At 46.7% G+C, this 16,796-nt stretch overlaps 1 long non-coding RNA gene across 3 annotated transcripts; it reads left to right on the forward strand.

Moving 5' to 3' along the window:
• Positions 1-898: 898 nt before the first annotated feature.
• Positions 899-11,936, forward strand: LOC142740435 (uncharacterized). Of its 3 annotated transcripts, none has more exons than XR_012880667.1 (7): positions 899-963; positions 2,270-2,336; positions 3,159-3,223; positions 3,669-3,800; positions 10,188-10,254; positions 10,434-11,029; positions 11,824-11,936. It is a non-coding gene; the product is annotated as an uncharacterized LOC142740435 (long non-coding RNA). The 3 variants fall into 3 exon arrangements; XR_012880668.1 differs by having other exon boundaries at positions 10,434-10,517; positions 10,896-11,936; XR_012880666.1 differs by having other exon boundaries at positions 10,434-11,936.
• Positions 11,937-16,796: the final 4,860 nt, after the last annotated feature.

Here is a 16,796-nt window from a genome sequence, read left to right on the forward strand (position 1 = left end):
ACACAGACCCCCTGTCTGGCCGTGAAAGCGGCCAAAAATAGGACATGTTCTATTTTTTGACGGCCAATATTCACGGGTGGTTAAAAAAAGGCCGTGTGAATATACCCATAGAACATCATTGTTCTGAAAGCGGACGTTTTTTACTGTTGTGTGAATGTAGCCTAAAACGAAATTCAATAAAATGTATCCTTTATTAGTTCAGATGTTGCCGTCTTTACCTTGACTTTTAACGCGTTAAATAAACAATCCCTTATCTTGACTTTTTTAATGGCTTTTGTTGTGTGATATCACGCTGCAAAAAATTATATTTTATTTCACATATAGCGAAAAGTAGTAATCCAAAAATAGGTTTTTAACGTTTCGGTCTATACATTCAACCTTCTTTAGACACGGATATGCGGCGCTTGTGACCTCGGTCGCTGTTGGGTAATGGCGCCATTATTTTTGGATTACTACTTTTCGCTATATGTGAAATCAAATATCACTTATTGCATAATACCTTGGAGTGCTGAGTTCCCATTTTTTACACATTGGCGTGGAAGCCTACTCACGCACACTTGAAACACGGAGTGCTGCGGGATCAAGAAAGTATCAAGTTATCAGAGTCAAGTTAAAGATGGCTACATCTGTATTACAGTATAAAATCCATCTAGTAACAGATTACACGTTTCATACATTACATGTTCTTAGTCGTAGCCCCTATAACCACACATGTATCTTTCTTCCATGTTTATAAACAGCAGTCCCATGTAACGCCTATATCCAGTGTATGCACAGACAGTCTATCCAGGCAGTAGGAGATAATTAGATGATGTAACAGATACTGCAGCCGCTTATGATGTCACTGATGATGTCATAGACAGTACTAGCCGTTAGGTTCTATGTGCAGCTGGATTACATATTTTTTACAATTTCTGCCAATGACGTCTGGACCGGGACTGTGATTGACTGTGTGATTGACAGGTAAGATTCAGCATTTTATCATTAATTCTACATGTTACTGGACACATGAAATATATACGCTCTAGAATTCTCATATAAGGCCATATTCACACTGGACATTACTGCAGCAATTTCTAACCACACCAACACCTCACCACAAATATATGATTGTAGAAGGATTTTTTTCTGGTGATTGTCGGGGGTTGTTTTTTTTTTTAGACAAACAGTTCAAGTTCCAGTAAAATGTTTCTATTAATGCAAGTAACAACTGAACATTTTACATTCAGATTTCAATGTTTCATATTTTCTCATTAAAGTTACAACTCAGTACAACAGAGTATGTTCACACAGCCTATTTTCAGCCGTTTTCCTGGCCGTAAACACCCCGAAAAACAGCCGAAAATACGGAGGCTGGACGCCTCCAAACATCTGCCCATTGATTTCAATTGGAAAAACAGGTTTTTTTTCCGATGGTGCATTTTACGTGGGCGTTTGATAAAGCGGCGCATAAAAAACACCCTGTAAAAAGAAGTGCATTTCACTCCTTCGGCCGTTTTTGGAGCCGTTTTTCATTGTCTCAATAGAAAAACAGCTCCAAGAACGTTGGTAAAAACGCCTCAAAAAATGTTTGTGGTTTAAAAAATGGCTGAAAATCAGAGGCTGTTTTCCCTTGAAAAGAGCTCTGTATTTTAGAGACGTTTTTTAGTTAAGTGTGTGAACATACCCTTACCATTGTCTGAGAATTGCAGCTGTCAGTAATGTGGAATGTGACTTCTCAGTCGTTTTCAATATGATGTCTAATTTAATTTAATTAAATAGTCTTAAAAAGCTACCGTATATTATCCTAATAAGGCTCAGCAGTAGCCAGGGCCGGCCTTAGGGGTGTGCGACCTGTGCCATTACATAGGGCGCATCCCTCCAGCAGGTGGAACGGGGCGCTCCGCTGGCTCCCTTCCACTGCTTGTGTTTTAGAAGCGGCCAGGCAGCTCAGCAGCTGCCTTTCCGCCTGGGTGCTTCTCTCACTGACATTGCGTTTCTAGCAGCGAAAATCGGGATTCCTCTAGGGGATGGGGGCATTGGGGATTGACATTTGTAAATTGCCCACATTGTGACCCCCCCTAATGTCAGTCATGGACACCTGGGCCTGGGTGTGACTGCAACCTCTTCACCCCTATAGTTATGTTCCCTGGGTTTACACTAACATTACAAAATGTTTTCAATGTCTGACTTGTCCTGTGATAGAAAATGAAAGGTGTGAAAGTAAATATATTATTATTCATTCTAGATATGGGGTTATTTTATGTTTACTCCATTATGTATTTTACAGACATTTATGACATCTGAATATGTGGCACCAGTGACAGCCGACATGCTAGGACATACACTGTATATATGTAAGTATTATAGCAAATGACAACCTATAGAAATTCTATAATGTGATGTCATCCAGAATGTTCCTATAGAGACACATGACAAGACTGTGGGAACAAATTCCCCAATATTGTTCATCCAGGGCCTGTCTTAGGGGTGTGCGACCTGTGCGGTTACACTGGGTGCATCACCTGTCACTAATGAAAGGGGCGCCACTGGTCTTGATGTCTGGGGCACCCATTGCTTGAACACTCAATCCCACTCTTCATGTAAAAAAAGTAAAGGGCACTGCTCAGGATGCAGATACAATTCCTTGATAATGGATTACATTACAGTGTGGCAGACAATACTTGTCTGGCAGTGTTATTTGGGCACTGTATGATTGCAGTATTTGAGTACTATATTCTACGCCATAAAGCTGAATTCAGACGCTGCAGATTTGCTGCGTGGCAAAATTCACAAGTGTTACAGGTGAATAGTTACAGTCTCAAAAACTCATCCACATGTAGCAAAAGTAAACGCTGGGAATTTTACTGCAGCTTTATATTATTATTATTATTATTATAGAAATGCTCCATAAAGAAGATATTATGGTATTAGTAATATATAAGGGACTTGTTATTTATGTAATTTCCTAATACACATTTGGCTTATGGGGGAGCACACAGCGTACACAGAGTGTCTACATTACCAGTACTGCAGTCTGTGCGCCACCATACAGGTCCGTCCACATGAAGTTGCTGTGTACATGAGCCCTAATGTACATTTCCTTCATTGTTGGGTGGTCTATACTGAGCACACGTCTGTCTGGAGAAATAAAACTACACAATTTTTGTTTTTTCCAGAACATCTTAAGATCAGCTGCCTGCTGCCAGGGGGACTCTCTGAAGCAATATTTCATCTATGCAAGGTGCGTCTCTTATTAGTTACTATATGCAGTATCCACCAATACCCTCCACAGTTAGAATGACACTTTTTGTATGTCCTGGGTCAGAATGCCCCTTTTGTATGGCCCACAGTAATGAAGCCCCCTTTTCTAAGCTCCGACTCAGTCCTTTTATCCCCCATATTAATAGTGCCCCCTTTGCTCCTATAAAATAAAAAATTATACTCACCTAATAGACGACCAACCGGGTCAGACATTTCGCTTCCTCCCTGCGCGGTTATTGTTTGTCCAATTTCAGGGGCGTATGGAGCCCCAGAGCTGTGGGCCACCCCAAATCCCTGGACCCCAGCCGGTCATCCTATTTACCCCTTTGGTAATTTTACACTGGTTGGGGACTGGACTCTGTTCTAGATAGAAATGTTGCCATTGATTGAGATTTGTCCTAATACATTGTCTTTCTTTCTCCTAGAATTAATTCCTCATAGGAGTTAATGATAACCACACGTCCCAGGAGGGCAGATCAAAGATTAAGCAGAGCCCTCCACCTCACATCACATAACGTTCTACATTCAGTCGGATGTATTCAGTAGGAGAGTCCAAGGTCAGTGTATTTTATTAACTGCATCTCTAAATGATCACATAGTGTGTATTACTGGTCAATACTGAAGAGGGCACTACCACCATAGATGGCCTGGGCACCCTCAACTTACACTGCCGATCCGGCATTTAGGGCCCAAACCTATAATATAAAAAAACTGAAAAGATACAATCCCTAGTTTATTGACTGGGTGATGTTATTTGGGCACTGTATGATTAAATTATTTGGATACTACATGGTGCATCATAAGGGGGAGGACGTCACAGATACTGCACATGTCACCAATAAACCTAAGGCCGGCCCTGGATGTGACACAATAGCTGCCACGTGACATGCCATCCACACGGACATGACCGCTGTGGCCTAGCAACTGAAGACAACAGAACCACCAGCGCAGGAGCCACAGGGAATTTAAAAAATGAGTAGGGACAAAGTTATTTTTAGCCATATGCGGCTTAGACTAAGGTTTATGAAACTGTCAGAAAACCCCTTTAATAATTATTTTGTCTGTTGAATCCAGAAATCCAATTTACCATTTTCTACTCTCTCTACTCCAGTCCAAAAGACTCCACAAAAGACAAATTAGAAGTTTTCCATTAAGGATAAGATTATATAGCAGAATAACAATAAGCTCCTGGTCCCTGATACAAAATCTTGACCTGCCTAAGTAGAGTCGTGTGTTAATGAACCTTCCCTTACCCATCCTATCCCTCCACCCCCACCTTTAGGAAAGACACGTGACACCGAGGTTGGATGTGAAATGGCCACAGCAGCCGTTTATTAATTTCACAGTTTTATAAAAACAATTTAAATCCGAAACATTCGGATAACTAGTTAGGAATCCACCAGAGAATTCCTCCTAATAATTCACATGACCCAACATGGGTCAGAATCGTAAATAACAATTTTAACGTTAACATTAACCCGAGCAGAGGAAGTCCTTGAAGCCCTTTCAGATATTCCTTTTTTAAGAACACACCGAGTTAGCCATCTGCAAACCACCAATTACCTCCAGCCGTAAACCAGCTCGGAAGCGCCGTTCACCTCTGCAGATGGCTCCAACCACTAGAAGTCCACTTCAAGGGGATAACACCCGATGAAGCCCTCAAGTGATATACCGACCACTAGAAGTCCACTTCAAAGGGATAACACCCGATGAAGCCTTCAAGTGATATACCTTCCACCAGAAGACCACTTCAAAGGGATAACACCCGATGAAGTCTTCAACCATGTACCTTTTTTGGGGGACGCATACCCCCGATGCGACCCCCCCACCATTTTGTACTGACTGGCCTCAAGGACTCCCCCCGCCACAGCGAAACAGGCCTTGACCACCTTAAGCCTGTGAGTTCCGTCACACCACCACCGCCCTTTCTATTCCTTCTGCTATCGCCAAGCTCCAAAGATCAATGCCAACCTCGGTCAGATGAACCCCATCACTCCTCCAGAAGTTCCCCACTCCTGACTCCAAATCCCTGTGCCGCACACAAATGCCCCCGTTTTTTGCTACGAAACGGGACACCGCCCGATTAACTTTAATGCGAGCCTTATTGACTCTCTCCACTGACCTAGCCAACCGCCAATGTTTCCTCGGGACTATGTCCGACCACACTATCACCAACTTGGGATAAGAAACCCACAAACACAACATATCGTGTTTGATATCCCGCACCAACTCACGAAAGGGGCGGGCTCCTAAGTCACTCCGACCCACGTGCAACACTAAGACCTCCGGAACCCTATCAAGCCGGGCATATGTCTGGAATTCCGCCAACACCCTGTTCCACGACATACCTCTAAATCCCAGCCAATGCACAACCGCATCCTGTCGCGGAATGCGCAACTGGCGACCATCCGGGCGGACGTCTGCCCTCAAAGCCCCCCAGTGCACGTAAGAATGACCCATCAACCACACCAAACACGGAGGCGAATCTGAAACGGAAAAACAGTTAGGCACCACCATACAACATTTTAAAAGCGTTACCCACAAACCTCATAACAAATGGGGGCGGACATAGGACTTAAACCTGTTGGACTCCCAACGACCAATACGCCGCACCCCCTCATCATCCAACCCCCAGCGCCCCGCTTCTGTTGCTGCGCCAATCCTGAAGGAATGAGATGAATATGAGCCTGCCGCAACCCCAACCGCCGTCAAACATTTTTTTAAATACAGCTCCAAACTGAAACCTGGACAAAAACGACCCGTCCACATGACGTAACAAAGGCAAATCTGGAGACCCCCTTTTTGGCGTAAAACCCCCCATGCACTCTACTGGGCACATAACCGACCCCGGGAGGGCGAACAAAACTATCAGTTTACCCTTCCCTACTTGGTCAGTTTTTTACCGACGCAACCATACCTCCAGCCGATCTGCGAATAGGCTCACCTCCCCAGATCTCAGCCCCCCTGCCTGTTTGGTACTTGGCGACACCCACTCACCTATTCTAAATGCCAAGCCAGTACAAAAGTGCCACCAACCTGTCTCTATCCGTATTGACGTCACCCAACTCTCTTACCCACTCCTCCCAAACAAGCAGCATAAGCACTCCACGTCGTGCGCGCCAAAGACCTTTGTAACAGTCGTTCTACGGGACCGATACCAGATCCCAAAGATGATCCGGACAAGCCAAACCGAGACGATCCGCTCCCGGTGCCAATTGCCGAAACCGGTCCCACTGCGATCGAGAAAGAGCATCAGTGATACAATTCCGTACTCCCGGGACATGCACCGCCACCACCCACGCGTTCAACGACAAACACACCAACACTAAGTGTCGCAGCAATTGAACTACCGGAGGAGAGGACGCCGTGATGTTAATAATGGCCAGCACCACCCCCATGTTGTCGCAGTAAAAACGGACCTTCTTATCCCTGAGCCTGTCCCCCCAAATGGTAGCCGCCACCACGATGGGAAACAGCTCGAGCAGGGCCAGATTCCGCGTGAGTCCACTGGACACCCAACTAGCCGGCCATTGACCTGCGCACCACGGACCTCCCCCGTAAGCTCCAAAACCGCCCGCCCCAGCCGCATCCGTAAAAATATTCAAATCACTCGTATCCTGCGCTGGGGCCATCCATAGCGAGCGACCATTGTACTGGCCCAAGAAGTCATCCCAAACCTGAAGATCAGCTCGGTGCTCCTCCTTGAGCCGCACAAAATGATGTGGCGCACGCACTCCCACCGTTGCCGCCGCCAACCTCCTACCAAACACCCTCCCCATCGGCATAATCCGGCAGGCGAAATTCAACTTCCCCAGCAGCGACTGAAGCTCCCGCAGCGTCATTTTTTTCAGTCTACAAGCCCGCCGTACCTCCAGCCTCAAAGCACCCAACTTATCCGCAGGGAGACGACACTCCATTGCCACCGAGTCTATTTCAATACCCAAAAAACAAATCGTCGCTACCGGGCCCTCTGTTTTTTCTGGCGCCAAAGGAATCCCAAAATCCCTCGCCACCTTCTGTAGTGTATGAAGCAAATTACCGCAAACCGGCGAACCCCCCGGGCCAACGCACAAAAAATCATCTAAGTAATTGATCAACGAGTCGACCCCGGATACTCCCCTCATTACCCACTCCACGAAGCTACAAAACGCTTCGAAGTATGCACAAGAAAGGGAACACCCCATCGGAAGGCACCGATCCACGTAAAAAGCCCCATTCCAAAAACAACCCAACAGCCGTTGGCTTTCCGGATGAACTGGCAACAACCTGAACACCGCCTCGATGTCGGTTTTTGCTAGCAGCGCACCCGGACCCGCAGCCCGCACTAAACCCACCGCCTTATCGAATGAGGTATAGACTACGGAGCACAACTCGTGATCAATCCCGTCATTTACCGACGAACCCTTGGGATACGATAAATGTTGAATCAAACGAAATTTTCCGGGCTCGCGTTTAGGGACAATACCCAACGGGGACACAACTAAATCTTTTACAGGCGACTCAACAAACGGCCCCGACATGCGGCCCAACGAAACTTCTTTTAACAACTTTTCCGACACGACTTTTGCATGCAAGTAAGCCGATTTTAAATTCCTCCGCGTAACCGGAACCTCATAAGGAGGCGGAGGAATAACAAAACCAACACGAAACCCTTCGTAAAGCAACTTAGCCGCCGCCCTATCCGGATACTCATTTAGATAAGGGGCCATCTTTTCCACCCTCACCGGCGACACCCCCTTGACCCGCCGCGGAGGGCTGGTTCCCTGACCTCTTTTTTCGCAGACATTTTGCCGCCCCGTGTGATGCACCATTACACTCGGAACACACGTGCTTGAACTTGCACGTGGCCCCGAACTTACACTGGCCTTCATTAAATTGCCAGCAAAAACCCGCCTTTCCCCCGCCGCTTTGTCCAACCTGACTAGACTGGCCTCCCTGGCCGCCGCTCCCGGGAAAGTACTGCCTAACCGGAGCCGTAACCCGTAACCAGAGAGCAATATCCTTCTGGTCCCACCGAATCGCCGGCCGAACCGCTTTCCGCCGACGGAATTGCTCATCGTATCGCAGCCACGCCTGACCCCCATACGCCCTATGAGCCTCCCCAATGGCATCAAAATAACAAAACAACGCCGAGCATTTTTCCGGCGCCTTTTCCCCTATCACACTAGCCAATATGGCGAACGCCTGCGACCAATTAACGAACGTCTGCGGGATAAGCCTATACCGCCGCCGTTCCTCCTCGTCCTTTTTACTCTCGTCCCGCTTGCTCTTATCCAAATTAAATTTAGCGAGCGGCAAGAGAGAAAAAATCTCAACATATTCGTCCTTCCAGATCCGCTCGCGCACCTCCTGCTTTAAATGCGCCCCCAACGGACCTTCGAAACAAACGTACACCTCGCCCCGAGCACGGTCATCAATATGCACCCGATCGCCATCCTTTTGTGCCTCGGTCTGTACCGACACCGCGACCGCCTCCCTAACCGCCAGCACGGGCCGCGCCTGTACCAATCCCACGTCCCTGGGGCCCTCCCACACTACCGCCGGGGACACTTCCGTAGCTACCGGCGCTGCCGCCCTGTCTAGGCGCCCGACCAGCTCCCTCAAGCAACCCACTAAATCTGCCAGACCCGCGCCATCGCGCCCGCCCGCGCCACTACCGGCCACCGATGCGACGCTAGCAGCCCCCCCGCCGACACCCGACATAAAAATCGCTGGATATGACAATGATGGAGTTACACACTCACCGGGCCGCACAGGCGCTGTGTTCCCGTCAGCCGGACCATCCTGACCTCGACGATACACGTCCAGTTCACCTTCCTCCAGCTCCTCTCTCGCAGACGACTGGCCATCCCACCGACATCTTCGGATCGGAGATGATGAAGCGCTGACTGATGGGCCGGCAACCTGCCGCCCGACCGATGGAACCCAGACTTCCGACTGGACCTGTTGCCTCAACGTCGCTGCAGATCTAGGCGTCCGTCTCGATGATCCTGAAGAAGCCTGCCCCCTGGCCGGAACATCACCAGGCGGGGCGGCCGTACCTCGTCCTCCAAATCTTCCATCCGACGGTGGAGGGGTGACAGGGAGCCCGGCCTGCGACTCCCTGCTCACCGACGGACGCAGGGCCTGGGAAGGGGCGGTCCCCCCAGCTGCCTGGCCTGCAGCGTCCGAGATCGGGCTCCCTCTGCGACGCCGTGTCCGCGGGACTGCCTCAGGACTGAGGCGCTCTGGAGGTCGAGACCGCCGGGAGGGACGAGTCGACCCGGCCTGCATCGCCGTCACCCCCGGCAACGCTCTCTGCCTGCTCCGGACAGGAGCAGTTGTTGCCGACTCCCCCCCCGCCGCCATGCTAGGAAGGGGGCCGGGGGAGGGGAGCCTGTCTCCTGCAACAGACCCCGAACGCCGTGCCTGACGTGGCAACACGGCGTCCGGGATCCTTGCTAATGCAGCCACGGTCTCCTCCAGCCATCCGGGACCGTGGTGCACAGCAGCAGCACGCAGCTGCTCTAACAACCCTGCCTCTGCCATACTGAGCGAGCGCGGGCAACGGGGAGCTTGTCTCTCCCTGTGTTACTCCTCCCGCTGCTTCCGGCTCAATGCCGCAAACAGCGGGAAGCTAAGCAACGGCCCCCTGACTCCTCCTTGTCCCTCCTCCACCTCCTCCTAACTCTCCCTCCAACTCTCCCCTACCTATTAACCCTTTCCCTACCAGTGAGGTCATGGAGGCTTCCCCTTAAGCCCTGCAGGCTGCGTCCAGCCTCTTCTATACCAGGGTCCTCCAACTATTATGTGCCATTATACTGCTGGTGTTATTTGTGTGGCAGAGGGGCATTGGACTCGCCCTGTGATAGAAAATGAAATGTGTGAAAGTAAATATATTATTATTCATTATAGATATGGGGTTATTTTATGTATGTGCATTAAACCCATTATGTATTTTACAGACATTTATAACATCTGAATATGTGGCACCAGTGACAGCCGACATGCTAGGACATACACTGTATATATGTAAGTATTATAGCAAATAACAACCTATAGAAATTCTATAATGTGATGTCACCCAGAATGTTCCTATAGAGACACATGACAAGACTGTGGGAACAATCTCCCTGATGTTTTCAATAGGCTGAACATATATTTGTTGATATGATGAACCATACTAAGCGCACGTCATAATATCTTCACAGTTTATAGTTTTGGTTCCAGAATTTCTTGAGATCGGCTGCCTGCTGCCAGGGGGACTCTCTGAAGTAATATTTCATCTATATGCGGTATGTCCATCATTAGTTACTATATACAGTATCCACCAGTAGCTCTGTACATTGAAAAAGTAATGAGCGGGCAAAATGCCAAGAAAGGCGTAGCAGTGGGGAACCTTGGATAGTTGGTAGGAATAGGCATAATGTCAGTTAGAGGTATCTTTGTCCAAAATGCTGGCCACATGGCTCGGTTTGGGACTGAACGTAGGTGTAAGGTAATTGGGTGAGGGAGTGTAGGGGGATTTTAGACAGCTTTGGTCTGCCAAGAACATTTGCGATGTGTCAAGGCCTGGATGCAATAGACAAGGACTTAAGTGAGTTTCATTACACAGTCATAATCTGCAGGCCTAGGTGATAATGGATACTGGCAGAATGTTTTTATATTTACAGCACTCAAGCGGAAAGCAATGGAAGGTGCCAGGATATTGCCACGTATAGAGCCCCCACAAGTCATGCAGCACAAGGACCTGGACTTGGGGTGTACTGGATTGTTTGGAGCAAATGGCATCAAGGAAGCAAGGCAGGTATCCTCAATGGTATCATTCTAGCAAAAATTTGAGGGAACATGGCACGATGATGGGCCAAGTGCCAGGATCCTTGCGCAGGGATCCAGGGTCGATGAAGGCAGCAATATCCCAGTAGGGCCTCATAATCTCAACATGGGAGAGGGACACCTTGGGGTTGCCAAAATGTTTAGAACACGGGGTACTGGCACAATGTTTGGAATTACAGGAGCAGCGCATCTGGATGTAAAGAGAAGCAGAAGAAGGCAACAGTAGCTGGTTGAGTCTGATTCTGATCTGTCAGATGATAATAAGTGGTCTGATGTTGGGGATAGATGGGCTAATGGGCAAGACGTTTAAGATGCTGAAAAAAATGTTTACGCAGGATAAAGTAAAAAGGTAAAAGCGAGGAGGCGTGATACCGAAAGCCAATCCTTTACTGGAAAGAGGGGGTAAAGTTTGGGGCCAGGAAAGATGTTTGTGGATTTCTACCTACACACACTTGTCCCAGGAAATGTTGGGAAACATAAGGGAGGAAAGGCTTGTCTAGTTTTTGTGATGTCTATGGAAGATTTTGTTTAGTATTGCAGTGTTATGGTGGTGGAGCAGGACCCCCTTATTGATCAGGTGCCAATAAAAAGGGATGGTGCCTGTGAAGCAGGCTGGTAAGTATAAAAAAAATACATCTGTCGCATCTAAAAGAGGCATCAGTAAACGATGAAATAGACAAGGAGTTGAGTGAGTTGCATCATTAAAGCAGAATCTGCAGGCACGGATGACAATGGATACTTGCAGAATGTTTTTTGTGCCTACAGGACTCAAGTGAGAAGCAGTGGAAAGGACACGGATATCGCCACGGATAGGGCGTCCACGAGTCATGCAGCACAAGGAACTGGACTTCTGATGTAATTGACTGTTTGGAGGAGATGGCGTACATTTGCGAAGAATGTAGTTGGCTTTCGAAGCGCGTAAGCAGTCTTGTATCATCACTTCAACATGCCGTGTGGTTTATAAAATGTTTTTCTAATAAAGTCATCACATTGTCATGAGGATTGCTGGACCGTATTTTCTTTTGTTTACTGTATATTTATTGGACAGTGCTAACGCCATAGAGCCCTCCCTGTAGAGAACGCCATACAGCCCTCCTGCAGAGAACGCCATACAGTCCCCCTGCAGAGAACGCCATACAGCCCCCCTGTAGAGAACGCCATACAGCCCCCCCCTGTAGAGAACGCCATACAGCCCCCCCTGTAGGGAACACCATACATCCCCCCCCTGTAGAGAACGCCATAGAGCCCCCCCCCTGTAGGGAATGCCATACAGCCCCCCCTGTAGGGAACGCCATACAGCCCCCCCTGTAGGGAACGCCATACAGCGTTCCCCCCCTGTAGGGAACGCCATACAGTGTCCCCCCTCCCAAAAAAATGCGACCTACAGTGTGTCCTACAAAATACATGTATCCCCTATCCACAGGATAGGGGATACATGTGTGATCGCTGGCAGCGAAAGCTGCTTCTATCCTCTCCTCAGGGTCCCCGGCAGTCACTGACAGCCGGAGACCCGACATTCAGCAGCCCGATCGCGCGGGCAATAAGTTAAAATCGGAGTCGTAAAAAGTCTATGGCTGGGGTTTTAAGGACCCTGACCGCTGGCCGTAAAAATACAGCCAGCGGTCGGGAACCAGTTAATGGCAGAGTGGGGAGATACCTCCCTGCTCTGCCGTAGTGTTCAGTGGCGTCCCGCTGTAGCAGCCATAGCGGCTGCCAGCGGAGCCTCCGGCCATGGTGGGGGCTTGTGCCGGCGGGCGACACGGGCCCCCTCATGCCGCGGGCCCCGTAGCAGCCGCTATGGCTGCTACGGCGGTAGTTACGCCACTGCTCAGTACATATATACTCCAAGGACAAAAGGTCGTGTGGATTCCCAAGAGGAATTATTTATTTATTATTCATTCCACAGGGTTCAGTATATATAGAACAAAACAAGATATAAATGCAAGCGATCAGTATTTAGACGTTTCGGCCCAACCTAGGCCTTTCTCACATTCGCGGCAAAATAGAAACAAAAATACACAATAATATATAACAATTCTTTTTGAAATGGGAAAAATAAATAATGATACATATACAAATTCAAACATTCAAATACAAAGAAATATAAATAAAAACATATACAAGGATAATTGAATGCTATACATGGTATTCTGTGTAAGCAGTAAAGGTATAAACCATATTGTCTGACTATTCAAAAAGATAATCAAATATGCTAGAGAGTCATCTCCTAAAATAAAATAGAATATAGTATACAGAGATGCACAAAGGGAACAGAACCTGAAATATATAAACGCTGTTTCTCTAGGAAGTGATGCGTAAACATATATATAAGATATATAGTGGGAGAGGTATTATAAAAATACCTCTCTAGACCATACCATAAAATACCGGTTTTAGAAATCAATGGTGCATAATGATATAGATAGATACAGGGAAGGAGAGGAACGATAGGTAGAGAAATAATAAAATAAACAAATATATGAAGGAATAAACTGCTGTCCGAATAGAGTAGTGTCATACCTGCATAAGCTCAAGAGGGATATATGGGGTATATTGGCATCTGCCTGACGCTCACAAGTGTGGGAGATCTCACACGAGCGTCTGTCATTTAAAGCGCCCATTGCAAAACCGGAAATCCGGTGTTTGGCACGCAAATCAGTGTCGACGCATGCGCAGTATGGGGAATTAAGTCCCCTAGTGGAACGCAAGCTGTCCTAGTAGTTATGACGCCCCATGAAGCCAGCATATGATGCGGTGTAGAGTCAAGACGTCCAGGGTGAATGTTTAAAGTCGGTTGTGACCCGATGTAGTGGTCATACTAATGAATGAGTGTGTATATATCTGAAACATTTAAAGGTTAATGTATAATGCAGAATGTAAACAAATGAATACTTCAAAGGGAATTGGCTGAAGATAGAATTAGCGTAATGCAAAGAAATGTACGAATCAAAGATCTAAATTAAAGATATATATGTTATAGAGCATTTAACTATGGCATATATGTGTTATGTTGCAAATGAGAACAGATATGATATAAAGAAACATGAAAATAGATAGTGTCAGAAAACGGGTAAAACTATATTATAAGGAACGGAAAAAAGGAGAAAGACAAAGTGGGTGAAGCCGGTTTTATGGTACCTGTATCTGGTCGTCAGCTCATTCTAGCGTGCCTGAGAAAGAAACAAACATATGGTATTAATAACATGGATCATAGTGGTCGACAAAAAACATAGTAATGGTATCAACATAATAAATCAAACTCTCTGTTCAAGCCTTTAGATGTCAAGGTATCTAATGTATGAATCCAATAGGACTCCCGTTGTTTTAGTAAGTGTATGTGGTTGCCACCCCTCCTAGGTCGTAAGACCTGTTCAATAATTTGAAATCTCAACTGAGAAATATTGTGGTTGGACTTGATAAAGTGATCAGGGAGTGGTAGCCACGTTTTCTTGCATCTGATTGTGGATTTGTGGCTTGAAATCCTGTCTCTAATATGTTGGGTTGTTTCGCCCACATAAGTCAAACCACAAGGACATTTAATCAAGTATACAACGAAATTCGAGTCGCATGTGAAGAAACCTTTAGCCGGGAAGATTTTGTTGGTGTGGGGATGTTGAATTGTGTCACCTCTAATAATGTTGGAACAGCACGAACAGTGCAGACATGGAAAAGTGCCATTACGTTTAGTCTGTAGGAAAGTTTGACGCGGTACTTTAGAAAAGCTGCCAATATCAGCTCTAATAACACGGTCGCGAACATTAGGATTCCTCTTTGAGCACATCATCACTGGATTTCTGAATTCCTCGATCTCCGGGTAGGCGGTATGTAATACCGACCAATGCCTACGTACGCTCTGTAATAATTTTGGTATTAAGGGATGGTACGTCAGTATCAGTGGTAGCCTAGCTTGTTTTGGACCTCTGGCCTTAATCTCTGAATTTATCCCTATGAACCGATCGAGTTCTTTTGATAAAAGTCATCTGGGATAGCCCCTCTGCTCAAATTTTTTAGACATATTCCGTAGCCTAGTTTTTTTAGTATCAATATCGGATACGATTCTAGAAATCCTCATGAATTGGGACCGTGGTAAGGAACAAAGCGTGTTCCTAGGATGGTTACTGTTGTAGTGCAATAAACTGTTTCTGTCTGTGGGTTTTGAGTAGAGGTCAGAGCTAAGGGAACCCATCCCATCCAGTCCAATGATAGTGTCCAAAAATGAGATTTTTTCTTTGCTAAAGTTAAGGGTAAATTTTAGTTAATCTCTCACCTGATTAATGTAAATGACAAAGTCATCAAGTGATGCCATAGGGCGATCCCAAATGCAGAAGATGTCATCTATGTATCTAAACCAACATAGGGCATGTTGTATAAACAGAGGATTGTTGTACACATATTCCTCTTCAAATGAAGCCATATATGCATTAGCATAGGGAGGGGCGACGTTTGAGCCCATGGCCGTTCCGCATGTCTGAACATAGAACACGTCTCCAAATAGAAAAAAGTTTTTATGTAAAATTAATGTAAGTAGCTCCAAGCATAATGATATTGAATCAGGTGACATAGTAGTGGATTCAAGAAGGTGAGTAACAGCTTGAATGCCCTTCTGGTGAGTGATGGAAGTGTACAAACTAGTAACGTCCAGGGTAACCAAGATACAATTATGACTAATCGTTGGGAGATCACTAATTTTTTTAAGAAAATGTCCTGTGTCTAAGATGAATTAGGGTGTGGTCTTGATTAGAGGAGTCATTACCTATATGAGGATTACAAATAGAGCCAGTGAGAGTCAACCAAACTACCTGTGAATGACAGTTGGAGCCACTGAGAGTCTACCTATCTTTGTGTGGATGACAATTGGAGCCAGGGAGAGTCTACCTATCTTTGTGTGGATGACAGTTGGACCCATGGTGAGTCTACCTATCTTTGTGTGGATGGCAGTTGGACCCATGGTGAGTCTACCTATCTTTGGACTGCAGTCATTACCTCATATAGGTAATGACTGCAGTCCAATCTCACTGTCAGCCTATACAGAGGCTATTATTATCCTGGACACAGGCTATGGTCTATAACACAACTCCTAAGTCACAGTCTTCTGTTGGGTCCTCTTCAAATATCATCAAAAAAGAAAAGATTTCCATTGGCTGCTCTGCTTGGGGGTGGGACTTTCTGTAGGCAGCTCTCCTATTGGCCAGTGGGGGGTCTTCTGGTAGGCGGAGCTTCCTCTCTCCAATGACTCTTTATCTTGGCTTACTATCGCTGGTGCTGTTGCTTCTGTCCTATCAGCATCATCGCCACTCCTGCTCCTGTGACTCTCTTCGGGCCCTCTTCAGCTCCTGATTCCATTTTGAATTGCCTCTGTGCCACAGTTACCATAGTAACAGTAATCCAGTGGCCTATCAACAGAACAAAGGCCTTTATATAGGCCCATACATTAAAAAAAAAAAGCTGTTTCTCCCCCTCACACATACAAGGATGCAGCCGCAAGCGGCTGAAAATGCACGTCAGTGCAGTGGAAATTCCCACACGATTTAACCCGTTAATCGTGGGGCCATTCGCCATCGCATGAAGCTTGGTTTAGTCGCTTGCAGCTTCCGCCAAGTCTGTTATTACCCCCAGATTCCGCAGCTTTATTCACTAGCTGAGTCAGCCAATAACGAAGTCTGCTCATTATCTAACCCAGATAAGCTGCCAAATGTCCGCAACTCACATGTGGAGTAGAAAGCTTTACAGCTACAGAT

Source organism: Rhinoderma darwinii, chromosome 2, assembly GCF_050947455.1.
Source record: "Rhinoderma darwinii isolate aRhiDar2 chromosome 2, aRhiDar2.hap1, whole genome shotgun sequence".
Lineage (NCBI taxonomy): Eukaryota > Metazoa > Chordata > Amphibia > Anura > Rhinodermatidae > Rhinoderma > Rhinoderma darwinii.